Source organism: Falco cherrug, chromosome 5, assembly GCF_023634085.1.
Source record: "Falco cherrug isolate bFalChe1 chromosome 5, bFalChe1.pri, whole genome shotgun sequence".
NCBI classification, from domain to species: Eukaryota; Metazoa; Chordata; class Aves; order Falconiformes; family Falconidae; genus Falco; species Falco cherrug.
In genome coordinates this window covers 1416090-1439448 of record NC_073701.1, presented here as the reverse complement: position 1 = coordinate 1439448, position 23359 = coordinate 1416090, and the positions used below count along the sequence as shown (strand labels likewise).

Here is a 23359-nt window from a genome sequence, read left to right as displayed (position 1 = left end):
ACACCGGTGAGCGTAGCAGGGCTGGAGCTGGAGGAATCCCACACCACAGACCAGTTTAACTGTGCAGGGCGAGCCGAGGATTTTCTGCTTCAGGAGAGGCAGGTCCCCGGTACCTCCCTGCGGGGGTCCGGGTACCGGGGCCAGCACAGCACAGCCGGCCAGGCTTTCCCAGTGCGAACGGCGAGGCGACCCGGCTCGCAGAGCGAACCGAGCGAGCGGCGCTCTGTGCTCCGCGGTGTGGCCTGCCGCGGGGTTCGGGGCTGGGGTGCCCCCCTGCCGGGCGTGCCGCTGCCGGGGAGCAGCCAGAGCCGCGGCCGCGCCCCGGTGCGGGGCATCCCGCACCCCGCTCAGCGCAGCGCAGCCCAGCTGCGGAAGGGTCCGCGTTCCCCGGCCGTGCCCGCCTGCCCGGAGCAGCGGGGCCGCTACCTGCGGGCGCGGCTCGGGGCGGCGCGGAGCGGAGCGGGGCGCGCCCGGGCGGGTCCCCGCCGCCGCCGCCGCCCGCCCCGCCTCGCCTGGCCCGTGGGAGCGGGCCCGGGTGCCGGAGGCGGTGGGGAGGGCTGGGACGGGGCCCTGGCCAGGGGTTCCTCTCTCCCCCACCCCCTCCTCCCCTCGCCGCCGGTTCCCGTGAGGCTGCAAGTGCCGCCGCGGCAGCTGGGGGGCCGGCGGGGGATGCTGCCGCCGCCCTGCCCAGTGCCGGAGTGAGGGCAGGAGCTGGTGGCGGCAGGAGCGGCCCCGGCGGCGGGACGAGGCGAGCGGGGCAGGTGGGTGCGCGCCGGGAGCGGGCCGGGGCGGGCAGTGCTCCCGCCGGGGCCAGCCCGCCGGCGCTGGGGGCTGGGGGCGCCCGGGGAAGGACGGTGCGCACCGGCGGGGCGAGGCGGAGGGGAGAGCCCGCGGCGCAGCGCAGGGCGGGGGTCTGGCTGGGGGGGCAGAAAGCCGGAGGCGCGGAGCCCCCCGGCGCGGCGGGGTGGGAAGCGAGCCGAGGGCCGCGGGGAGCCGGGGACATGGCGGGCCGAGCCCGGCCGGCCGTGCCAGGTGCCCTCCCCTCCGCGGAGGGACCCCTGCGCCTCCCCTCCCCAAATCCCGGGCAGAGTGGCTGCTAATGCGTGTAGGAACCGGCAAAAAGGAGACATTTCCATCTGGCTCGAGGGTGTTTTCTCTGGCTGAAGTTACCTAGCAATAATATTGAGAGGAAGAACAGTTATTTGTAGCAAAACTTTAAAGAGCAACAGGTTGTTTCACTGAGATCACACGCGCTGGGGAAAAAAATCACCTCGGGTGATCCTGGTGGAAAAGGGCTAACAGCAGCGGCGTGCACACCACTTTGTAACACACTTCGGAGTCTGGGGAGCTTCTAGCACTGCGCAAAATAAATTTCACGACATATCTGAAGATAGATTCTAAAAACTACGAACCTGTCCTTAAAATTTTCATTTTGCACTTGTGTGGATGCAGGAGATGACCCTTAGAGTTACTGCCATATGTTTGTTTGAAGCGTTTGCCTTTTTACGGGTGGTTTTCCCTCTTGAAACGGGCGGTCCCTTACGCGCAGCCCTGCGGCTCACCCTCAGGCTCTGACCCCCAGACCACCCCGGGGTGCCGTGCCATGCCGCCCCGTGCCGTGCCGCCCCGGTGCCCGCTGGAGCTGCCCCGGCTGCACACGGCGGGCTGCCCGGGAGCCCCGCACGGCGCGGCGGGGCACGGCCCGGCGGGGCGCAGCGCGCCGCCCCTGCTCGCTCCCGTACGCGGGGCTGAGCGGCTCCGCAGGCTCTTCCCGAGCTCCCCTTGCGAGTAGCGTCTCTATCGCTGCCGAGACTCTCGTGCTTCCTACTCGAGTTTCACCACCTGGTGTAAACGCAGAGAGGATGTGCTGGGAGGGGCAAGGTCAGGGGAGTATTAGTGAGGCGTTGCTAAGGCTCTTTCCCAGGCGGTGCAGTGTCCCTGAGAGTGTTTATGCTAATTGTAGACATTAGAGCCCTTAACTCCTGTTCTTGATTTAGGCTGGGGCTGGGCAACTGCGGACTCTTTCACTTAACTGTCCTACCCTTCTTGCCTCACCACGCCGGGGGACGAGGCTCTCCTTTCAATGAGAAATGCAAGTTCCCACCCCGGGGACAGGATCTGGTTCTGGTCCCTGTGCATTCACTGGGGTCTGGTCATTGATCCCAGTGTTGTGAAGCCTCGATCCATACATCTCTTCCAGTTACGAGAGTGGAAAAAATTAGTACGATGATTATTAGGAATATTTTTGCTGAGATTTACTGAGATGTGGCGAAGGGATCTGTTAGCTGTTCAGATGAAACACTGTTTCAATACCTAGCTTACATTTAATTAACATAATTGAAGGTGTTGAAAAGTAGATAGTTTTAAAGCAGATTGATTATGGCACGTTGGTGATGAGAAGGCACACAGAGCATCCCAAAGCATCCCTTCTTTTAGTTTAGTACATGACATAACTGATATTTGGGGTAATCTATAGAATTATTAGGGTGATCCCAACTCTATGCCCAAGTGTGTGTCAGATCTTGCCACAGGACACACCAGACTGTCCTACCCATAACCTCTCAAAGAGGCTAGTGATGGAGTGGATAGCATGCAGGCAAAATTTTGACATCGTTCTTGAAGTAGCAGTAAAGCAATATTGACAGAGAAGGTTGTACAGTTATCTCTTGTGCTAAGCTTTGTGGCTCAGTGAAACAATTGAGATCCCAGATCTGCCAGTCTGATACCCTTTGTGCCATTCTCAAACCTCAATACTTCCTTGATAGTTGACAAACTTGTTAGCATTATCTTCCGAAATATAAGCAAAAAAGTCAAGTGAGACAGTGGGAGCTTTTCAGCCTGCTTCCATTCTGTCTGCATGTTGGTTGCAAGCAACCTCTTCTGCATAAGTTGGTAGGCTTTCTCAGTCACTTATTAACTGCAAGAGTGCAGAATGCTTTACCCACACTAATTTGTGCCAATGATTGTTAAGAACATTATTGACACTCAAGTAGCATGAAGGGGGGATTGACAGAAGTCAGTCTGGTAGCTTTAGAGCCAAAATCATCTCTGCTGATGTATTAGGGCTAATTCTGTATAAGCACATCTTTTGTTCAGCTGAGAAAGTTAGGACAGATGAACTACTCAGCTCACAGAATATGAGAGATTGTAATCACTTCGTGCAGACGTGAAATGCTAGTGAAGGCAATATGATCTAGTGACTTAATTGTAAAGACAATTTCAGAACCTGTTCTGGGCTTGGACACTGGCCTCAGGTGAACCATTTCCTTTCAGTTTTCTGGTTTCACAATGGGGGGTAAGAATGGTGCCTCACAGGGTCTTGCCAGAAATGTCTTGTGTAGAAACAGGGTTTCTAAAGAGCACTGGAATTGCCATGCAAGAAGCTGGGTGGTGTTGTAAGGCATGTTTACCATATGGGAACAGGCAAAGTAGAGGGGTTCAGAAGTTTCTGATCCTTTCCACCCCCATTTGCAGGAGGCTTGAACTGACTGTTGTGGTGCATAGGGTCAGGCCACTGCTTCTCTGTTCTGCAGTCTTCAGGTGGACCTTATAACTAGATCCCCTGTACCTGAAACTAGCTTAACAGATCTAAATCCATTTTGGAGTCGGAGGGAAAACTTTATGCTACTGTACTTGATAGTTTCTATTTCTTAATAGTTACTTTGAGGCACTTGGGCCTGGCATATTAACCTGTCTCTGCTTACAGTGCCTGGCACTGGAACAGAGACTTCTTGGTGCTGAATACTTTGGTGGACAACATGCTGAACACCTGGGTGAGTGTCTGATATGGGTATGGCAGTTAGTAAGGGCCTGGGTTCTGATTCTTGCTTCTTGAAAAATGGAGGAGGGGGGGTTTAAACACAGCTGTGACATTATACATCGAGATATGCAATATTCTCTTGTGCAGAAAGTGAGGGCCGTTGCGCTGTGTCCTAAGTCTAGAGGTGGATGTGAACCATTGCTTCTCTGGACTTGTCAGAGTGCAAGTACTCCTGGTTAATAGTGGCACTTTGCATGCTAACAGTGACCATTCCAACATGTTGCACAGGGAACGGGAATTTGTGATGACACATACAATGAGAAGGAAAAGAAGATGGAGAAAAGAAAGAAGGATGGGGAAGGAAAAAGACACAGGAGCAAGGGTGGCAATAATCTTAGCAAAGGGAACATTTTCCAGTAAGCAATTCTGAATGTGATGTAAAAAATAACAATTGAAAGTTTTATTTTACTACACAGAGCCCAAATTCTTCCTTTGATCTCTGTACAAGCTTCCTTTTGGCATCTGTGGGAGATCAGTGGAGAGAGGGGAGTGTGTAGTCTTGAATTTATGATGCAACCCGTGGACAGTCATGAAATGAAATTCAGTCATCTCAAAAAATGAATACATAGCCATGAGTCAACTAGAAAGATACACTCATGGTCCAGAAATAAATGGTAAAAATCAGTCTGTTCACAGACTTCTCACAACCAAAATAGTAGGTGGGTTATCGGAATACTCTGTTCATTGCAGCTAAGTTGTTGGGCACCGATTTGGAGAAATTAACTCACTGTCTGTGCTACTGTCTACAGGAATTCCTTAATATACTCGGTTTGTGTAATAGTCCACACAAATACACTATTTTTGAGACTTTTACCAGTATTCAAAATCTAGAAACAGCTATTTCAGCTTAATAAGTTAGGAACACATTAAGTAATCCGTAATAAGTAACAATAAATTCTCTACAACACTTATTTAAATTATGGGAATAGTTTAGTAAATTTTGCTAATTAAACTTACTACTTGCAAAGAGCAATGTGTGGCCTTTAAAAGATAGGTAACAGATACACCAACCTTTCTGAGGAAATCAAATACACGAGAATTCATAGAACTTAAGATGGTTGGTTTAGGACTTTTATCAGGTGTTTTTCATGAATAATAAACATATAGATCTCTTCATCTACAGAAAGCTCTCTAGCTTGAAAGACTTTGACTTCTGATGCTGCTGTTTGCCTGTTGTCATGCTGCTATAGTTGGGCACTTGGTATCTTTAAAATATGGAAAACTAGGGGCTTTGGGTTTCTTTACATACATCTTGTGAGAAACAGAACATTTAGGAGCAACCTGGAGCAAAATGCAACATTAAAGTGTCACTATAAATCACCCCTGCTGTAAAAAGCTCTGCCTGCTTTCTGCCTTCAGTCAGCAAGTCCTGCTCAGAGCACTCTGTGGGTTCTGCAAGCAGTGGGGCTGCTGACCCGTTACTGTTACACTTACTTGTCTCCACTTAGGAGGACATCTTACAAACCAGAACAGTGGTCTGCAGTATGCTCTGCAAACAGAAAAGCGAGCTGGTCCCTGCCATAAAGTGCTGAAGTCATCTCGGGCAGATGAGGTTAAGGAGATGAAAGACATTTCATCCTTCCATTTCCTGTCACCATCTTCTCTAAGCAAAGCTTAACAGAGGTAGTGCTTTTCTCCAAGAAGTACCGTCTAACCTGTATTTTTTTACTTTTTGTTCTTTGTGCTTTCTTTTTATCTGATAACCTTAATCTTCCTGAAAGGGGACATTCATTCCCCGTTCCTGTTTTTCTATCCTCTGGTTCACCAATGACCTGGCACCATTAATTCAAGCATTTGCTTGTGAAGTTTCTGTGTTTGAGAGCTGCCTGTGCTAAGGGAGCACCACTGAAGACAAGCTGTTGGAGGAATGTGATATTATGGTGAGATTTCATCCAGCCCTGTTACTCCTGGCTCCTCTGGTACCAACTGGAAGCATCAGGAGGGCAGGGGGATGGGAGCAGACTGGCAGTTTCAGTGAACATGCAACAGATCTGTATCTTATACTGACTGGGTCAAAGCGCTCAGCAAACGCTGTGCTCCCCAGGAGCACGCATTCATGTCTGTGTTTGCGTGGTCTGTCACACAAAACTCTCCACAGAGGCAAGGCAAAAAGGGAAGTTGAGGTCTAGTGGTGATGGGGTTCACCAGTGAATTTACAGATTAGGGACTGAGGTAGCAGATGAGTTGTTCATACAGTCTTCTACTTAAGTTCTTCTTTGAGAAAGCCTGAGCTGATCTAGAGCTTCCAGATGGTTTTGTTGGCACCCTTCCCTCTTCCCAGAAAGGTTCAGGTACCTTTAAAATACACAGTGATTTCCATTTCAGGTGCACAGCAGTATGTCACCTAGCCTGCAGCTGCTGCACCCCAGAAGGGCAAGGATCTTTTGCAGGTCCTGTGTTATGTTTGCCAGAGCAGTGCAGTTATCTCTGATATTATAGTGAGGCATGGTGTAGGCAGGTTTGAATGTCTAGATTAGTGCCTCAGGAGTTGGTGCTTATGGCAGGGATTGACTCCTTATTCCCATCTTCTTCCAGTTTTCACCTCATTGCTGTCTTTGCCATGCACAATGCACGTTTCTGCTCAGTTCTTCAGCGCCACTTGAAACCCCGATGCGGTAAGCCATGACTGAATGGGTCCACGTGTACCACACTTAGTCTGCTATGGTAGCTGCATTCAAGATGACCTATTTAGGTGTACGTGGTTTTAAATATTTTGAACATATAAGTGGCACTCATTAGGACCTTCTGACTAACCCTGATCAAGCCAGCTGTCCATGCCCTGCAACAGCAATCCAGTTTTCAGATCTCTCTTTTTGTTTATGTTTTAGAGCATGTTTTACATTTAGCCTTTGAGGAGGGATTTAAGTAAGTGTACCCAGTCCACACCAAGCAGTACACTACACCATGCTGTATTGCAGCTTTTCAGATGCCATTCTTTCTACACAAGTGTTTTGTAAGTATTTTGAATTGTGGAAGTAGTTCCTTCCAGGAGACTTCGTACTGGAAAGACAACAGCCTGCTCAAAGGACAACTAATCTACACCACATTTAAGTCTTACAGATATTTTATGTCTTCTGCCTAGCCATATATTTTGCAAGACTGTCATATCCTTGCACAAATGATAAAATGTCAAACTCAGCTGATGAGTTTCCTCCATTCGGTGGCCTTCAGTCTAGGGAAATGCACACATTTATAAACTGAGCTGTTATCCTAAATCTTCTGCTGCCTGTGTTTATTGTTTCAGGGAACCTGCCTACAGTCCTTATCTTACCTTAGGGAAGCAACTGTAATTCTCCTGTTTTATGTATTTGAGATTGGAGGGGCTGGATCCGGTTAGTGAATGACAAACTGGGTATAAAAGTCCGGCTTCTAAACAACAGAAATAGGTTCCACCTGTTGCCCCACAATGTCCTTTAAATACATTAGTCCATATGATACCCTTGTCCAAAGCATTGTAATGAGGATACAAACACTGATAGCAACAGTGGTGTGTCATTGTATGTTTGAATGTATAAGCATGAATTTTTGATACGATGTAGACTTCTGTCTTTAACAAACATACTGATAGCAGATTATGCTTCTTTTACTTTCCAGGATAGTGGTAGATTGAGTAATTGTAGCAGCTTGCTGAGGGGCAATTCCTGCTGCTTCCATTTCTCTGGAAGCAAGTGTTTGCACAGGTAATCGTCTGTGATGTGTCATGTCCGTTTTTGTGGACATTTGCATACCTAAGCCTTTGAAAGCAGCTGTCAATCAGAATGCTCTGCTTAATCTTAAGGAGAAACTTTCACCCTCCCTCTTCCACAGTTAGCATGATCAGAGCATGTAGTTTGAATGTGCTGCCTGGGAGCTTTCCGTTGCAAGTTTGAGCAGTGTCCCTCTGTGAAGTGGTGCAGGAGGCACAGTGTCAATGTGCTGCCTTGCAGAGATGAGGTCTCAACCCTTCTGGCTTAAGCAGCAGCTGGATGACACTTTCAAGGGTGGAAAAATCTCTGTGCCTAAAGTGGGTGACGAATATCTCCAGAACCTTTGAGAACCTGAGCTTTAGTTCCTTAGTGTTAATAACTGGAATCCCTTCATCTTCTGGACTATCTGCAACATTTACTGTGTTTGTTTCACTCTACATAAGCATTGAAATTTTGTTTCGCAGCCACAAAATCTAGAAGTGGTTAGTTTTAATTGAAAACTGACGTTCAAATGAAACCACATGGTGCCTGATCACCAGAGTCATAGGTATGTACATTCTGGCTGAGTCTGTGTTCTGACCGTGGCTGCACCAGTAGCTCTGGCTGGACTCTCACACAGGCAGGATCTGTTGCCGTATATTGGAAATCGCCAGAATGAAGCAGATTAAGGTTTTGGGAGCTGTTTTGCTGTAGTAATTTTCATTGCTTTCATAGAGTCTATTTCAGTTTTCAGTTGGGGCAGTGAAGTATGTTAAGAAGAAAGAGCAACAAAAATTGGATGTAAGGCCCTCTTAATAGGAAGGAGTTCACTACAGCCAGAAATACCTATATGTGCTGGTTGGTGTCATATAGGTGAACAATATGGAGAGAAGTGCAGTGGTTCTCCTTGTTGTTGGGCTTCCTTCATAAAATATTTCATTGCCCCAAAGTGCCTGTCAAACCGGAATTACTCTGGCTGAAGCAGGACACGTCTCACGTTCTACCTTCAGCACTGGATGAGGCAGCTGGCAGCGTGGTGTGATGAGAGCTGCTGCAGTGGTACCGAAACCGGCAGTAGTGAGAGGGTCTGGAGCAGATGTGGAGTCCTGACAAGAGACAGTGGTGGGGTGGGAGCTGAGGCAGGCGCAGGGCTGGCGCTGTCTGCTCTCTTACAGACCTGCACGAGTGAAATGGGGGAAGAACCAAGCCCTGGCATGGCGGTGGGAGTCAGCAGGGTCAGTGAGGTGACACAAGGGGCTGGGAGGCCGAGTACTCCCCATTTGTATTTGTGTGAGGCTGACATGTTTTTCCTATATAACACTTGGTTCCTTTCTCCCCTAAAAAAATACTGCTTGCTTTGTACATCAACATGTTATTTGTAGAAATAGACTTACTGCCTGTCAATGAACTGAAGCATAGTACTTAATTTCCATAATTCTAAGTGGGGACTTAGCTGGTGATAGCTGCATTTGATGATATTTTTTAAAGAACATTTAGGTTGGTGACAGTGCCTGGCAAATGACACTAAAGATCCCAATGTCGTCCTGCAAGAAGACACTGTCGACAAAGATTATTGTTGAGGAACAGGTTATCTTGGTGCCACTATATCAAAATAATTTACATTACTTATTCTGAAATGACTTCCTGTTCCTGAAAGTGTTTATAGCTTTGCCAAAATATCTTTTCTATAATGTCACAATAATCTTAGTGCTTGCAATTTTTAAAGTGAAATCTTGTTCTGGGAGGTGATTTGTAGTAGTCTTATTTTCTTATTCAGTACGTCTGCTGCCATATTTATCAAGGTGATAGCTGCAGTTACTAAAGACTAAAACAAATCTTGGCACTGTGGTTTCTATTAATATTGCGAAACTGGCAGAGCTGACACAACAATTTGTATCGTCTCTCTTCATGTGCATTGCCTAGAGAATTACTGACTTGTAATTGAGAATTGTTGACACTTGGGCCAACAAACTGGGGGATACGTAAGAGTGTAGGTGACACTGAGGGTGCAGTTTGTTCTGATGACTTTCTGTTGCTATTAGCAATTTGCAAACTGGCAGGTAAGTTTGAACGGATGGCCATTAAAAACAATAACATCTTGTAAATTGTAAAGAATATACTCACACGCAACATGTGGAGTATTAAGACTTTGTTTTATAGGCAGTTTTTGAAACAGCCTTGTATTATACGGCCTTGTTTGAAAGCTCTGCTTGTAGTAAACCAGAGCACACTGAAATAGCTGTTTCAGAAATAAGAAAGATTGGCTTTATTGAGCCAGGATTTGAACATACAGTTCCAGACAGTGAAAACAGTTGACAACAGCTTGGCATCCAGATACTGTCTTTCATTCAAAGATCTAAAGGAAATTTTAAAAATATCTAATTACAGCGTAATGGGTTTCCATTTTGAATCAAGGATAATCAAAGTAGGAAAAATACACAACTACAATTTTCAGGTTCAGATTTCTATTGTTGGGTACTATTGTTCGTGTTACTGATCTAAATATGGGTGTAGATAGCAGCTTGTACTCAAATTTGAAAATGATCTGATTTCTGGGCCCAGAGATGAAAAGGGGGAATTTCTGATGAACATATAAAAATTTAAAAGCATTTGAAAAAATTGAAGGCATTTAAAAGCCTAAATCTTGTTTCTCACTGGGATTTGCACTCTGAAATTTCTTTTTTGCTTCTGATAATGTCTCGACTTCAGCCTGTCCGTGTCAGGTAACATCTCTGTGATGCTTGTACTTATATTATGCTGCCTTCTTCAGAAGCAAAGAAACTACAAAACATATTCAGGGAACATTACAGGAACAGTAACTAGGGAGGAAAAAGAAGTCATAATTCTTAGTTAAGCCTGTAATACAGCAGCGCAGGTGTGTGCCTAACAATTAACATTTCCTTCTAAATGAAGTATTTTAGGTGAGCAAGAGTTCACATCCTGTTGGGGAAAGGAATTGTGAGATCTGTATCTCTTAATTAAGGGAGCATAGTTGCACTGATACAGCTGGCGGTGGAGTTAGATAACTCATGGCTCTGAACTTTTCCTTTCAATACTGTGGATTAACAGAAACTGAAAATGGACACAGTGACCTGTAGGATCTCTGCTTTGCCTATATACTTTGTCCAGTTTAAACCTGAGTGTTCTCATGTTAATTTTATGGCATTGCTTCATCTAAAAAGTTCGTGGACTACAGTTTTTAAGTTGAGATGTTTCTAAAGGTCAGACACGTACTTCCTTAGTACCAGCCAGCTCCCTTAATGTTTCCTGTACCTGGGGAAAATCCCTGGGGGAATTAAAGTGGTCCTCAACGCTGTAGGAGCCACAGGCGGGTGGGTGATACACAGAGCGGTCCTGTAGCTACAGGGTGGCGTGCACAGCTGGGTCTGGCCTCCCTGTTTGCTACTTGATTTGGGCAATGGCAAAGATGGCATGAAGCTATTTTTGTGTCACCTTCTCTGGTCTTATGCCCAGAACAGCTTGGAGAATCTGGGCATGCATAGTTCATTGCCGCACATAGTCCATTTTCAGTCAAATGTTTAAGCTACGAGTTATAACAGATGCCTAGATTCATTGCTTTCTGCTATCATTTTTTATTAATAAAGTAATAAAATCCTTATCTGCATGGATTGTGTAAATCTTAAAGAGGCAAAAACTAAATCTCTCTTCCACTGCTTATTTAGTTTGTAAAGCCCACTGCAGTCCTGACATCTGTTTAACATAGTGCATGCTTACAGTGCAATTACACATAAAAATATACAGACGTCCTCACTGAGCAAAATCCCTAACTATATCAAATGGCAAACCTTATCCCAACTCTTGCTCACTATATCTTCATTTTTCCTAAATGCCTGAAGAAATGGAAAGGATCTTGTGGTTCCTCTACAGATTGCTAAACGAACTATCCTTCTTACACTGTCCTCTTGGACCATTTCTTCAGAAATATTCTGCATGTTCTAAGACTCTACATTGATACATATAAAGTTACAATAGCAGCTGCCTGACGTATTATTCTGGGAATACAGTATGACTCTGTAAATAAAGATTGCATGATAATGCAAATCTCAGCGAGCTGAAAAATCAAAAGGTCATTCTCATTCATTCTATACTGAGACAAAAAATTAAAAATTGGATGAATAGAGCAATACAAATTTGAGTTTGTGGTGGAGCTGAGCTAGTTAAATCTCCAGCTCAGTTCTAGTTCACATGCCACCATGACTGAAGTTATTTTAGCCCAGCTAAACAAAACAGCAAAATAATCATTCAGGTTCAGCTGTGATTTGAGGAAAGTCTCCTGCTCCCTGGTTAGAGGATGATCTAATAATGCATAAGTAATTGGATAATTAACAATTGAATGTAGGTAAAATTGATAGCAGGTTCTGAAATTTTAATTAACTTTACACTTAATAGTTGTTCATAAATGTGTATCAGGAATGATGAATTTCCTTTGCAATTCTTCATGTATTGTTTGCTATTCCATAGTCTTAAATTATCAATATTTTAGAAATTAGAAAGTGCGTATGCAATTATTGAATCCTTTGAACTATTGGATCACATGGTATCAAGAGAAAGAAGCTTTTTCCAGTGGAGTTTGTCAGAATGGCTCTTCTGCACTCACAAATTAGAATAGAATTTTAACCTTTGTTCAAAGCTGTGTCCTCCTTTAATCTGCCTTCTGGCTTCTGGTACTGGGCATTTTTCTCACGCTGCCCCTAAATTTCCAGTTGTCACATGCTCTGACCAGTGGCAGAGCGTGTTTGAAGGTTCACGCTGTGCAGCTGAAAGATGTGTTCTTCGGCCTAAATTAAAAGCTCTGCTCACAAGGCGTGAGCTGGAGGTCTAAGCAGCCTGCCAGTGTGTGCAGGTGCATTCACAAATAAAGTAGCAGGTTCTTGTGGTTCTGGATGCATAGGAAAGAGGGAGACTGAGAATGGTTTGGATGATACTACTCCGAAGAAGAAATGAAGGTAGGATTTGACAGAGTGAAATTATGTAAATCAAATCATGGAAGTATATGAGAGTTGTATAGGGCAAGTCTTTTCCTCAAAACACAACGCAGTTTGGGGTCAAAAAGAGGAAGACCCATTTCATAATTGAGTGACCGTAACCTGATGTGCAGTGGCTCACTGCTGTGTGGGGTGGCCCAGTTCTAGTCTTTCAGCCAGACCAGAGCCAAGCAGACCTGGCTGGACTCCAGAAGTTGTGTGTTGCAGGCAAGCTCCCACCTTGCCAATGGCACTGGCTTTCCTCAGCAACGTTTCTGACATTCCTGGCTTAAAACTGGGAAAGGTTTTGTAGTTTTTCGGATGTGCAATGGAAAAAACATCTTATGTTCTGAAGCATTCACCACATGGGGGAACTTTATTGACATAGCTTTGTTATAGGGGTGGCTGACATGCAGTTTTGAAACTCTGAATGACACCTGCATGGTAAACAGATATTTCCCAGACAAGCGTGAGCTGAAGTCCTGCTGCTTTTCAGCACCACTTAGGTTCTCAAGAGTCAGATTTTTAGATTTAATACCTAAACATTCAATTAGTAGCATACTGGGCTTTTCCAATGTCTCAAATCACCTAGCTCCTCCTGGGCTTCAGCTGCCAATTCTGGAGCGTCCATTGAAATGGCAAGTGACCGTCGTGTGTCATGTTTGTGTTTCTTTGAACAGTAGCCTATGTTCTCTCTACAATGCAGTCTATATTTTCTCTCTCACTGAATCTCCAATTCTTACTTTCAGTTGTTAATTTCTTCATTTCCTGTTGTTATTAATCATTAAGCAATGTGTTTTGCTGGAGGTATATCAGAAATGGGTTTATATTTATAGGTCTATGTACATGTTTGTAGGTCTGTATAAGACACACTGGCTTAGGGAAAGCTGAACTAACTACAATCATGGATTCGTTTCAGCATGTGTCAAATGCATTAACAGTCAATGATGCTTAAACAGATGCCTGTCTCAAAACCTGAACTTCTTAAAGTGGTGGATCTGTGTAACCATACTGGTTTGGAACCCTTGTTCTTGTAAATGAGACATCAGTTTTTCCCCTACAAACTGTATAGTTTTAAATACGTAGGTAAAAACTACTTTGCTTGTTTTTACTGGGCTGACATGATGCAAACTTTATTCAACATGGCTAGATCCCAGAAGACCCAACATAGCTGACATTTTTTCTAGCAAGGCCAAAACCAGGAACAGCAGACTGACAGGCAAAGACACCCTGACAAGTTTATGTGATTCTAAATACATAAATACATTGAATACTTTAATATAAACATATGATTATAAATTAAAAAATATTAATCACTCAAATATATAAATAAGAACAGTGATGGTGTCTGATTCCTAGCTCTTGATAGAAGTTATGATGACAAGCACACATGGTGAGGACAGAGTTAAAAATGGCTCACTTTTGAAAATGAAAAGGAAACAGCTGAACTTGGGTTTCTGGATTTCAGCTGTGCATGTCTCATTTTTTGTCTCCTAAGTACAGTTTGAGCATTGTCTCTCCCTGATGGTCTTAACATGTGCACAGTAATATATTTGGGGACACGTACCCAACTCCGTGCTTCAGTCAAGATAGACAGAAAATCACTATCTGTTTTTAAAAACACCCTGGATATGTATGTCAGTCAGTGGAAAATTTCGGCAGCAGGACAAATTTACTGGCCCAAGAATATAGCAGGCTTGCAAAAATGATTTTTTTTTAAAGTAATGATGAATAGTCATAACAGTAAGAATATTCATAGCTAACAATGACACTTATTGGTAGAAATCTGAAGTCCTTTCGTCTCAATGCTTGAACAGCTTATAACTGTTGGAGATGAAGGTGAGACCTGGGGTGGGAGGTTAATTATCCCAGCTCAGCGTGTCTTGTTCTGAAATGACCAGGAATGATTTCTAATGGCGGGAGAACATGAGCAAGTTATAGAAAGGTGGATCCATTTTTTTTCCTGTCTGTACACATATTTTGGTGCTCTTACTAAGATGCTGATAAACAAAATAACGTACTCTTATAATATTCCCTTCTTACTAACCTCCCTCTAAAGTAAATAAAGAAATCTTTTCTGTCTCTCCAGAAAAACCTTTGCTGACTTCCTCTGAACTTTGAAGACACTTAACTGTCCCTTGATACTGATGTTCCAGACAGAGCTATTAGTGCTGAGCCTCCAGACAGAGAAATTTAATTTACAGGCTTGATTTTTTAAGGCATCAAAGAGCTGAAGGGGAGGAGAGAGGCTGGCATGAAGTAGTGTACTTTTCCTGATTTCACTTTTGGGAAATTAAATAAACACTTACAAATAAAATCATGAAAACATTTTTTTTTAAATTAGGTGTACAAGCATTAGCTGTTCATTGTATTCTCCCACTTGCGAACTGTAGTGAAGAACCATTTGTCTTCCAAAAGTGTGGTGGCAAGGCTTAATTTAATGTTTGTTAGGAAGTCTTGGATCCTTGGAGAGAAGGTATGAGAGGGGTATGCAATATCATTATCATAATTTTATATATAATATTCTGTGCTTTTATCTAGCTGAGGAACAATGATTCAGTCTCAACATCCTCCATGCTCCACAGAAGAGGTCAAAGCTAATTGTTACCTCTCTCTTTACTGGCTAGAGAAGCAGAGATTTCATTCACTGCATTCAGCATTGCACAAGAAGTCAATGACTGAGCAAGAAATGAGGCTGGCAAGAAATAAGGCATATACAGTGACCACTCGAAATCTTACTGGTGTAGTTGTTTACTGGAGTACCTCCTACTACTGTTTTCTTAGCGGTGTTTTTGTTACTAATGGATTAGGCTCAGAAAGAGATTACAAATGCTAACGTTAATTTTGTGCTCTCCTCAATTCCTTGCAGAAGGACCAATAGGGTGAGTGCTTTGTTTTGTTTGAAATTGTTCCCTTCAGCTTTGCAAACAGCAAGTGTTCCCTTCAGCTTTGCAAACAGCAAGAGAGGAATATGCTGTCTTCTGAAGGTTTAGGAGCAGTCTGCCTTGACATTTTATCATTTGAAAAGGTGATTGTGCTGAGTCTTTAGCAAGGCTTTTTAACAATGTTACCAGACATAATGAAGAAATAGAAGAAAAAAGAGAAAAAGAAAAAAAAAAAAAGTTGAACAATTTGATTTGCTTTGATTTGCTTTGATTTGCTGTACCCAGCCACTTTCTACATGTTTGTTGCCTTGACTGTTGTGGTGGTACTTCTTCACTGTCTGTCTGGTAGTTTTCTAGTTTACAGGAATACATATTTGCTCAAGTGCATTTCTGTGGTACACCTTAGGTCTGCCTTTTCAGTAGGGGGAAGGAAGATAATATGACCATTTTTTTCCATCAATAGATTAATTTTAAGAGTATTCCCTTTGACTTTTTGTCTTTTTGCTGGCTACAGGTCTTGTGGACTTAGGCTTAGCAAGGACACATTTTGAGTATTTAATCTGTACTGTCAAAAAGAGGAGAAAATAGGACATCACTTTAGTGAGAAGCTTCACGAAGGTTTGAGAGGAAGTTTTCAGGTGCGGTGTTGGCACTTTCCCTTGTAAGTGGGGTGGTTCTCGTAAAACTGAACTATCAATGAAATGACCTCTTGCTTGTCTATATTTATTCTCCTTTCGAGACTTTGTCTTTGCTCTCTTCAGTTTGTAAGTCAAAACAAAGTATCACACCGTTGCTAACACTGCAGGTTTAGCCTGCTATCTGAACATCAGTCCAGGTTTGTTCTGCTTCACTACAGTAGCACCCACAGGAAAAGGACTCTGATCTGGAACTTATCAGGGTTTTGTGTTTATGCTCGAGACAAGTATACATGTGACCTAGACTTCAACTTTTACTGTGCTGACACTATAGGAAACACTTCTCTTGTCAGTAAGTTGATATGTCAGCACCAGAAGTTGTTACAACAGTTTCAACAGGTGGGTACTTTTGTATCTGGTTTTCTGGTCATTTTTTTAGATACTTTTAGGAGGACTGCCCAAAGAGCTGAACCGTAACAGCTCTGCTGAGTTAATGCCTCAACCACCAAAATTTAGATTATCTGCAGCAGCATTCAGTGTCACATCATGCTCATTTTAGGACAGTGACACATCTGTAGCACACTGTACAGACGCTGGCTTTTGTTATACCCCAAGGCTTGTGTTATGCCCCGAGCAGCTTGCAGCAGAACTGTCAGGAGATATATAACATCACATATACCTTCCTTTACCCAAGTATGAGGTGTATCTTTTGCCCCACTTGTACTCAGAACAAACAAGCCTCTCTGAGTCATGCAGTGTTTGCATCCCCTGAAGAAATATGTTTTATATTTTTAAGATCTTGTAAATCTGTCAAATCTCTGGGTTTAAATCTGTTATTTGCATCTCCCTGTGCAGGTCTAGGGAGATAGGAAGATAAAACAGTGAGTTAGCTGCACTTGGGATTCTCGCCAGTCTTTGTGGGATGGAAAATTCCTTCCTAATTCCATATCTGACTTTAAATTTGACCCCTCAGCATGTGAGCAAGATAGACCAACACACACACTTCAGAAAAAAAAGATCCTTTGTGTCCTAGCAGGACACTGATGCAACTTTTCCAGGGTCCCAGTCTAGCCGCTGCCAATCAGTGAAGCTTTGTCTTCCCTCAGGCATCCTAGAACATGTGGGTAAATTGGGCATCAGAAGAAAGAACTGTCCTGTCCCTCCTGCAGGCTGTCAACAGAAGCCTTGAAACATGAGATTTGGTTATAGAGGTCACTCAATGCAGAGCTACCAGAAAGATGAGCATGTTGAGCACGATACAGAAAACCACTGGTCCCCAGGGGAGACTTTTCGTTTTGTATATTCCAACATCAGTGATCATTTATGCATTATAACTGTCAGCTTTACTGCTAGCTTTTGTGTTGTCCTCAGTTTTTAACAAACAGTTTCATTTTATTATCTAGAGGACTGATTAAGAAATACTGAATAGGTTCAGAATGAGATTGATTTCAAGTGACGTCTTTAGAAATTACTCCACTCATTGATATCATCTCTTTAATGAAACCTTTGAGATCTATCCATAAATCAGTTTTTAATCTTTCTGTTTATTGCAGTTTTTAAATTTGTATGGTCAAATGCCTTGTAGAAGTCCATGTTGTACTCTATACAGTTGCCTTTATCAAGTCAGCTTCCCATAAAAACAACACTGGGGTTTTTTTTACGGGATGGTTCATATTAATTTTATTTTACCCTCACTGATTTTTAGAAAGAATGCTGACTCATTTCATTATTGTATCCAAATTTATATGGAGGTACGGTGCCTATAATTTCCTGGGCCTTCCTTCTTTAGTAGTTATTTAATACACTTGCAGTTCTCTGACCCTTTGGAATTTTCCCATTTTTCCATGAGTTGTTCAGTATCAACACTAGTGGTTCGGAGAACTCCTCATTGAGTTTATGTAAGACTCCAGGCCTGTTGATTTGAAAACATTTAATTTTAGCAGATCTCATCTCACATCTCCTTTTATTGCCTACAGTGAATTTTGTTGTGCTGATGTAATATGGGATGATACATTCTCCAGCTTCATTCCAAGGACAAAACAATGTGCGAAGGACAAAATGTTTATTGGATATTTCCGCCTTTTTTTGATTGTCATTTACAGTTTTATCACCCGCATCTAGCAATGGGCTCACGCCAATCTCAAGTGCACTAATATTTATAAAAATATCTTTTTTTTCCTCTTTACCTCTTTTAACTGTTAGTACTTCCTTGATCTTATTAAATTCCCTCGTAAGTTCCCTGCATATTGTATCTTAGGAATTGTTCTAAACTTTTACTTTCCCCTTTCTTCTATGCTATAAATAAGTGATTTTTAGTATGTTTTATTGCCATCCTTTATCCCAGACAGCTTCTTGTTTAGTATAAATATTCTTGTGCTTGGAAGTGCATTTTTAGCCCATGATTGGATAGGCTTAACACTTTATTTTACATTTCCCATTTTATTTTACACTACGAGTCAACTGAACTGGTGATTGGTTTTGACTTTCAAAGTCTGTCCTGTTTAAGCTCCAAGCCTGTGCTGTGGAACCAGTCCTCTCTTACTGGCTGATGCCGCATTTTGCTTGCATGATGCAGTTGTAACCACATCACCCATATGGGTACCCAGGCAATGGCCAGTTCGAGGGAAGCACTTAAAACTTCTAGTCCATCAGAAACAAGTCGGTGTCTGAGCTGTTTGAGCTTCCACATGGAAACTTTCATGTGACCACTAGAGCCCCAGGAAACCAAACCATTGTTTTGTTACTGGCCATTTGACAGGTGTAGCACATACTCTTCACAGGAGCACGTCCCCCATGACACAGTTTTACTTCAAATTAAGACAGTTTATTTCAAGGTAGCAAAGAAATTGGAATAAGAAGCAGGCAGGAAATGTGAGTAAAAAGTCATTAGGAACAATTCCAGTGAGTTACCCAAAGGAAGCATGAGGGATTGCCTGAAAATCCTTGGCTTTTTTTAACTCCCACTGGATGCTCATGCTTGCTCCATGCTATTTGCCACCCTTGCTGTTGTGCTTCTGGAAATGTTTATAGGGCTGTGCTGTAAATAAGAGCACCAAAACCCAATCAGATTTTTTTAAATGTCACCAATGAAGATGCATTCAGATTTCTATCAGGGTCCCCTAAAAGTTTTATCAGTCAAATACCTATTCTTGGCAATTTTAATACTAGACTGAACAAAGCACAGGATAGTGTATTTTGTACCAGTCCCCAGGGCAGAGACCTCAGTGGATATAGGTTGTCCTTTACACAGCGGCAAGTATAGCTTTCATGCTCACTTCTCTAACTTGAGTGCTGGATGAGCAGTCTTGGCTCCAGCTTAAGGAGGCTCCTCTCTGCAATACTATAGTGCTCCCCCTCAGAAAGATAAGGGAGAAAAAAAAGTCATTTAAATACCTGGGGTCTTGTTGGGAGTGGTGAAAGCACATGAAAAAAGGACCACCAGAAGGGAAGGCTGTCCTTTCCACCATGAAGTACATTTTGGGTTTATCTTTCGGTGAAGGGCAATCTGCTTCGTCCCCTGGTCTTGCACTTGTGTCGTTGCTGGAGAGCAGATCCCTAAATGAAGATGCTTCTCACTTTTTGAAACTTAAAAATGGTCTGTCTTTCCTTTCTCCAGTTCTTTTTCTGAGATTTCCCGAGGGCAGAACTAGAATTTCCTTCTTTGGGGGGTTTATAGGCTGCCAGGAAAAATTATAATAGTAGCTTCAGAGAGGGCAGGATGGTTTTCTTTTGGCAGGGAGCAAAATTCCTCCCAAGAGAGGGGAAAGTATGGCTAAGAAATGGTGAATGGTCATTTGATAAATGGCATGAGCTTCTTCCATTCCTGTGCCTGGAATAGTGACTCTGGTCACTCACCTTTCCCCTCCCGTGTAGATAATGACAGCACCCATTAGCTCTACCCCTACTGAGAGCCATGCAAGGATGGAGCGGAGCACTGTGGATGGGTGTGTGTGTGTGTGTGTGTGTGTGACTTCCATGGAAAATGTTTCTGGAAGTGAAATAAGTGAAATGCGCCCTCAAGTCTGGCCCTCTCCAGACATACCTTCATTTGGCACGTTAACCCTGACAGCCATATAACTAGTCAGCATAATGCCCCATTACAAAGATACACACATAAATATCTAGTCAAGGTAGGAAGTGTGGGTTTGGGTTTTTTTTTTTCTTTTCTATTATTTTCTTTTCTTTTTCCACTTGCTTAAATAAGCACAGCAGAGCTGGTTTTTTATCACGCTCCTGCTCCTGCATTTTTCCAACCCAATTAGGCCATTACCAGGGCTAAATGAGGCATGGAGCCTCCAAAAGTCACACCGTCGTCCCGGAGATGAAGCGCGTATAGCTGCAGAGTTGGCAGGCAGGCGAGGTGGCTGGGGCTCACCGGAGTGTGACCCCAGGTGTTTTTCTGTTCCAGAAAGATCACCTTCAGAAAGGAGGTAGGGGGAAGTCAATTAAAAAGTATTATTTTAAAAAGCCCAGTGTTAACAAGGCGTTGCCACATTGTGGTCAATTCCCGTGGCTATGTTTCCTAAGGATATATGGAGAAAGTGGGTGGCCACAGTGTCTTCTGGTGTCTGGACAGCATGGAAAAAAAGGGTGTGAAGACTGTGAAAGCCTTCACGTGTCTTCCAGTGGTTCTGATACTGGTTTTTTCCTCACTGGTCAAGAGCTTCTGCCCTGCCTCAGCCTGCCCATGGGTCTGTAGTTCTGCTGGGGGACAACTGGTACTCCACTGGTCAGGCTCCCTTTCCAGTTGAGGGCCTTCAAGTCATGTGTACCAAGCCAGCTTGTGCCATAAAGCAGGGCACTCTTCAACTCTTTCCATGACACAACCCCTCTATTTGCTTCTGTTCCCAAGCTGCTGGGAAGTCTTCATGCTAGATGTAGAAATTATGCAGAGGAGGGGGTCTTCTGTCCTGCCCTGAAGCTCTGGAAGCCCTCACCAATCATTCTTAAATTATAAACTGCAAAAAATTATGTTGTAAGTGTCCAACACAGGAGGAAAAAAAGGGTCCATTTAGAAAGAGAGAGAATACAAAACCTGGCAATTAGACTCATCAAAGACAAGCCTGGGATGTCCTGTTTTATTTCAGAGAGCAGAGAGGAGTTCTTCCAGAAAAGATGGTAATTTTCTGTCATATACTGTTTTAAGCACTTAATTTTTATGTGCTGAAAGGAAATGAACACATGCACTTTTATGAATTTCATTCTTGTACAGTGAAAAGAATGGATGAAGTCCTTTGCTCTAAATACAGATTATTTTAGAAGCTGAATAGTTTTCCTTGTCACTACCTTCACCTCAGTTCTGCTGTCTTCACTCACACTGAGCAATACCTCAGTTATCAGCTAAATCACATGAAACTTCTTGCAGAATATGGCAGTGGAATCAGATGCAATACTGAATTCACCAGATAAATGAACCTGGAAGTGAGAAAGATACAATTCCTAACCTTTTTGTGGTTTAAAAGTGTGATAATACATCTGTTGAAATTAATGTAGTCCAAAGTAGCCCACACTTGACCGTAATTGGACGTGTTCTTTTGGATCTAGCTGCAGTGGTTTGAGGTGTTACTCTTACACCCGCACGCTCATCACCTGGGCAGGCTTCCCAGCAGGAACCACGCTCCTGATCTGCTTCAGTGTCAAATCTAGGTGATCTGGTCAATCGCATCTTCACGGCAGTTTGAGCTAAACTGCGGGAATATGCAGGAAAAGGCTAAGGTGAAGGCTCAAGATCTATTTTGATGACTCTTTGGAGATCCTGATGACCTCCAATAGTGGTGCCATAAAAAATGACAGGTGAGATTAGGATATTTTAGGTGATTAAATCATCTGAGGGAGTGACAGGGAATTTCCAATAGGGAAATATCACTCGGAAAGAAAGATATATTTTATTCACAGGAATATGTCTCAGTTGCAGGGAGAAATGAGCTTGAAAAAAGCTGAGGTGTTGATTGTTTTATTCTAGGGCTGACTTTTACAAAATTAGGGCTGTTTTTCACAAAACTATTTGCTTAGAACATTAACCAAATGCTAAGTAGTGAGGCTAGAAATGTTCCTTGTAAGACACGAATGCTGTAATTGTCAGGCACAACATTTTTAAAGCAGGTGTCACTGGGTGCTGCTAGAGGCAGGCTCTTGTACCCAGTGGACTGCTGATCTTAATCTGGATGGCAATTTCCCTCATCCTCATATGTTACAGGACAGAAAACATGCATCTGTAGGGTTCAAGGTGAATACTGCAGAGTCTTAAGTGAGATTATTGAAAAAACGTTTACGCTTGTCCTCCCCGTCTTTTACAATTTATTGAGGACAGTTTGCTTCATACGAACCTGTAAATAATACTGTGCATCCCTGAAGAGGGCAGGTGGAGCAACAGGGGAGAGCTGCACTGGGTTCTTGCCCGTTGCTGCGTTGGTGCTGCTGGGTGCTGGTCCTGGCTGTATGTCCTGGGTCTGTGGTATCATCTTACTGATGTCTCCAGCAGGGAAGGGCAGCCCCACAGGCCCAGCCAGCATTTCTGAGGTGAATAATATAAATAATCATAACTGATAAACAAGTCCTTGCATATCACATTGATCTTCCAGTGCATTGCATAGGCAGATAAGGGTCACTGTGCCTGTTCAGGGGTCAGTATATAGCATATCATATTGTGTTCCACCCCGTGCTCCATCCCCCATGAGACATGCTAGCACAAGCCAGCTCTGTGAGGGAGTCAGCAAAACCTGCCTTCTCTCACCGTAGGTCTGGAGTAGGACACATGCGTGTCCATGCCTGTTACTCACCCCTCCTCATGCCTTCATTTGTACTCTTGAGATTCTGCTCTGCTTTCCACTGATCTATGTTTAGTGATTTTTATGGTTCAGCAAAACTTCTTCTTTGCTACAGTCCAACATTTCTGATAAGCTTATCAAGGCTCCCTTTATTGTTGAAACTATTTTCCTTTTCTGAGGACCCTATTCACTCCTGCCTTCTTTAACAGGAAGAGCTTACACATAGTATACAGGGGAAGGAAAAAGTAGGAAAGGGTGTTTTGGTATTAGAATGAAAGAGGGAGAGAGAAGAAAGCTGGAGAAGGAACAATTATTATCCTGTTCAGAAAATCATAAGGAAGAGAAAATAAATAATGGAATAATAGGAAAACAAGACATCCCAAGACAGTAGAAAACTAGAAATGTAAGAGAAAGAGTAGGAAAAAGACCATAAAAAAATCCACAAGGACTTATTAATAAATCATGCTGGACTTTATGTAAGAATAAACCATCCAACACAAAGAAAGTGTTTATTTGTTTTTAATAATAGTATAAATGAGAATGGAACAGTCAGCCAGCGGCTACTTTAGCCTCTTATTCAGCAAACCACTAAAGTACATGCT

General features: G+C 43.3%; 2 protein-coding genes across 2 annotated transcripts in view; both read left to right on the top strand.

Moving 5' to 3' along the window:
- The first annotated feature begins 563 nt into the window (after positions 1–563).
- CASR (calcium sensing receptor) overlaps positions 564–23359 on the top strand; it is a 77730-nt gene continuing 54934 nt past the window's right edge. Inside the window, exon 1 of the mRNA XM_055712220.1 lies at positions 564–761. The gene's annotated coding sequence lies outside the window, so the exon portion shown is untranslated. The remainder of the gene's footprint in view (positions 762–23359) is intronic.
- Positions 778–23359, top strand: part of LOC102058532 (cystatin-B-like) — an 85664-nt gene continuing 63082 nt past the window's right edge. The window contains exon 1 of the mRNA XM_055712225.1: positions 778–782. The gene's annotated coding sequence lies outside the window, so the exon portion shown is untranslated. The remainder of the gene's footprint in view (positions 783–23359) is intronic.